Genomic DNA, 4,994 nt, shown 5'->3' on the forward strand with positions numbered 1-4,994 from the left:
CCCAATTAATTTTATTGCCTATCATTTAGGTATAAATCTCAGTCCTTTAATACTCCTTCATTACCGTTCATCTTAAGAAGGATGACGTAATATCATGTCATACTTTGTAACTTGTATCTGTCCATTGTTGATTCACCTCAATGTTGATCTACAATCCTCCACTTGAAGACTTGAAACTTCTTACGTAATACATTGCCACTATGGCTTACGTTGCATTGTGGAATATTTGAAGTGATTTCCACAATCGTATTTCATAGTGTCTCAATGTTATTCACCTTATGGGGGTATCTTAATTGCAATCAGTGAAATCTTTTCTCCTACTCTTTTTTTTCTTCAAATCATTATTCAAACGAAGGCCAAAACGTCATCCTTTATCTGTCACGATTACACCCTTATTTTATTACCAGGTCAACATTTCATTCTTTCTAAATGCTATTAATTTTAGACTCCTTTGAGTTCATTCAGGCTAGACTGAACTTTCAATAACTTAGAGAAACCATTATCTCTCTTGTTTTCATGGACTTAATCCTGAGGACTTATCCATTCTCGTCACCTTTCCACTTGCCTTTCCTCATCCTTACTCCATGTTTTCTTAAAACTTTCTCTCTACCATACTTTAGCTTGTGACCTATACATATCCATTTATACTACTCGCATCTTTCCTTCAACTTGTTTGCACCATAGATTTCTTTATGTTATTCTGGAGTGTCAAGCGAGACATCATATCATCTCTAACCCTTCTCTACTCTCTTAACTAGATTTCTCAGTACTTAGAAACTATAGGCTGGAAGACATGCCGCTGACGAAGCTGCTATTATTCTTGGTTATTGGATCCCGTCGCTTCTAGCCTTCTATCCAAAGTATGGACTATTCACAACTTTCTGCATTGAGTATCTCGTACATTGTTTACCTTTACCTTACTTACTTAAAATCTCACATCATATCTTTTATTTCTTTCACAAGCTCCCTTCCACATAGGTGTGATTCACACCACAACTTGAGGCTCTATTATAATACTACAATCCGGTAGGAGCTTCCTACAGACTTCTTATGAGGCTGTTATTTTTTTTAAACTGGATTTATCATAGATCCATTATAGAATATGAATTTAAGGGAGATCTTGCAATGTTCTCGATCACAATGTTTCTATTTTTCTGGGTCCAATAATCAAACTCATGATTTAGTAAGGTGACGTAACTATTTAGTTTCCTCCTTCTTATGATCGGCCTTTAGTCGGCTTAAGCTATCTTCCAATCTGTGGTTCCTGGTATTATTTATTATGTTTATCCTTTCATGGGTGCTGAGGAATATACATGATACAATCCTTTAACAATTTAATCTTTTATTTATGACTCGGGCTCAATTCTTTCTTTTAACATATACCAGAATCTTCTACGGTTGTATATGCTGCATGTATAAAACTCCGAACCTTTAAGTGCATTTATAATGTAACCTACCTTGGACTATTAATCGAATAAATTCTTCTGTTCCATTTTAGCTTTCTTTCAACGTAAGCTATTATTTTTCTGGTCTTTCTGCCCCCTTGTTGCGTCCATACTTAGCTCATGTTAGTGCCCACACATGCCAGAGTTTTCGTGCAAGTCATATGATCTCGAATATTACTTTTCTTCCCGTTCATTAGTCACGGTAGGTGCCACTTTCCTTTGGAGTTTTTATAATGTTGTTGTGAGACTATTGTTACACGATCATTTCCTCTTTAGGTCGTTGTGCTTAAGTTGAAGCCTTCTTCCTTTTTTCCCCAGCTAGTCTTTCATTGTAGTACTTATGCAATACCTTCTGACTCTTATAAAGTTGCGGGCTTATTACATCGCATACCCGATTGAATTCTTGATGTTCGTGCTAACCTATAATTATCCTTTGTTCTTGCCTTTGCGTCCCTGTTCTTGTAGGGTTGCTTCTGAACTGATAATTATACTATCTTCCCAACGACACTTACTTTTATCTCCATAATATTCATACGATACCTTTATCTACCCCAACTCCTATCTGAATATTTCTCAATAAATACAATGACATCACTGCAAGGCTGAATTCACTACATTAGGTTTTACCCATGTTTATCTTGCACGATCTGCTGACTCATGTGTAACCTACTTTTTAGCCATAACTAGGGTAACTCATTCTTTCTTTTTTTTAACCACATTCTTCCTTTATCATTTCATATTCCCTCCCTTTAGGGGAGTACTATGACTTGAAGCTATGACAACCTACCTATAGATGTTTTTCCTCTTCATCTTTGGCATCCTTTCACATCATCGATGACCCTTACTCACTTGTGGTAATCCTTTTGTACCAAAAATAACAAAATTCATCTCTCGCGATGGTGACATTTATTGTAACTGGCACATACAATCGCTTAAGCTTAACTTTGCTCACATTGCTTGCTTTAGGGAAGCGTCTTTCTGAATGACCATCCTCTGAATTTCTCATGAATCATCTTCTGTTGTCCTTTCTTTTATCACCGGAAAGCAATATGAAATTCTTATGATGCCGACCGTTATCAAATCACTCAGTCCCTAATTCATGTTTAGTTTATCTTGTTCACCAGCCCACATTGATTTCTATTATTCTGGGGTTTAATTCTCCCTTCTAGTAATCACGTTAGAGTCACGAACATATTCCTTGAGATGAGGATATGACTTTATGGCATATTCTCTTTTGTTGTCCTAAGGCCTGTCACCTCTCTTCTCTTCATTCACTTGACTAGAGTCTGTAATACTGTCATTTCTTTTTTTCTTTTTTCCCCTACTATCATTATCCATGTGTCACACCTAATTCATAATGCTTTCTTATCTCTATTCTCATTACTCTGCTAATATTTCTGCATATCTGTAAGGCCCCATGAAATTTCTACTCAAAAACCCAAAGCTCGTAGTGCCAAGTTAGGAATAATAGCTATGCGGACCACATAGTCGCTGCAGAGTCAGACAATTTGATGGTTAATTTTAAGGTCAAATATGCGGCCAATTATGCGATCACATAATCAATATGCGGGCCGCATAGTCATCGCATAATCACCTTGGAATTTTTGCGAGGGGCAATTCTGTGGTGCATTATGCGACAGCAGAACAGGTATGCGGACCGCATTCTCGCCGCATATAGGGACAGTTTGGTCAGGTTTTTGGGACCATTTTTGAGGTCCATTCTGTGGGCTGCATGTCCATTATACGATTGCATATGCGATCACAGAGGGTGTTGGGGCTCCTATTTTCTATCTTTTAAAACCCGACCCCATCCCATTAAAAACACCTCCTTAGGTCCCTTTTATGATATTTTACTGCAAATAGAGTGAGAAAGGAGGTTCTAGAGGGAAAGAGCGATTTTCATCAAGTTTCCCACTCAATCCTTGCCTAAGCCCTTAAAGATTATCAAATAAAGCTGCTAGGCCTTCACCCCAAGAGGTAAGAACTTGAGCCCTAACCTTTAATTTCGAAATTCGCACTAAAATAAGTAATTAGCAAGTGGGTTCATGAGTATAAAAAATGGATTTTCTTGCATGCATAAGTGATAATAGGGTATGGGGAGATTATGAGCTAAAATATAGCAATTGGGGTGTAAGGTGATGAAAATCTCTCATAAAAAGGATCCTAAAATCACAATGCACACTCAGTGCTTGATAATATGCTCAAATGAGCTAGAATCTTAAGCATGTCTCTAATTCTAGATTCAATTTGTAATTCTCATAAAATAGATTGAAGTTGCTAAGAGTCCTAGAATTTTTGTAAGAATTTAAGGAAAGCTGTATTGAGGTATGTATGGCTAAGACCTCTTTTTATTAGAAATTGAGCTTCGTTGATGTTTACGCAAATGTGGTAAGACTAGAATTGGTTGATGTATTGATTGTTATTTCACATGAATTGGTTTGCAATTATATATATAAACATGAAGGGTGTGCCTCAACGTGTGCAATGTACTATTCTTAATATTTAGAGATGTGCGAAGAATATGAACCATATGTTGAAATGCCTAGGCTACAAGCCAAGATTAAAACTGAGACTGTCATGCCAACTATGTGAAATCTTACCTATGCTTACAACTTGAATTGCTTTTGTACGTGCTTGTGATCTCAAATTGCAAGGTTAGCATTGAAAATGGAAATGATACGATAATTGTGGCCCTAAGTGCCTATGAATTGATATATGTGAAATAAAGATTGAAACGAGATGATTAATGAGAAAGGAACAACACCTTGGTAAGGCGGCCTAGCCGATCGGGCCGTGATCGGATGCCATGCTGCACACATGGTGGTATTGTGCTGATATTGAATTCTGGAAAAGGAGAATGAGATTGTCATTTGAGGTACATGTCTCAATTGAGGCAACCTATCCGATCGGGTCGTGATCGGACTTCGCTCAAGAAAGCAGTGGTATTATGATTGATGATGAACAATATGAAATGCCCCAAACTAAAGCTATAGAAATTATGTGAAAGTTATATGATTCTTTTCTTCGATGATGTGGTGTTCGATTAAAGCTTTTGATTGTCTCTTGTGATTTCCTTGTTCTTGCATGATAGTTCTTTCTAATAAGATGGCGTTTAGTTATACATACTAGTACAATTCCATGGTACTAACGTCCCTTTTGCCGGGGGCGCTACATTTTTAAATGAATGTAGGTGGCTCCATAGCGGACAGTGCCAATCGCGTGTAACAGATTATCCTCCTCTCAAAGTCTTGGTGAGCCCCTTTTTACTTCAAGGGGTTATGTTGTACATCTTTTGTTGTAGACTTCCACTTTTGAGGTATAGCCGGGGCCTTGTTGCCGGCGTTGTCATCATTGTCTTTTGTATCCTTAAAGGCTCCGTAGATGTTTGTGTGGGTTATGTACGGGTGTTGGATGGGTATATGAACTATGTTGTAATTCTAAACTCTTGTTCCTCTAAATTGTAACTATATGGAATCTTGGAACTTAAATACGGTTTAAGGTTGTAATATAAGATGAACAAAAAAATGTTGAATGTACAACCTTTCCTAT

This window comes from Nicotiana tabacum, chromosome 6 (genome assembly GCF_000715075.1).
Source record: "Nicotiana tabacum cultivar K326 chromosome 6, ASM71507v2, whole genome shotgun sequence".
NCBI classification, from domain to species: Eukaryota; Viridiplantae; Streptophyta; class Magnoliopsida; order Solanales; family Solanaceae; genus Nicotiana; species Nicotiana tabacum.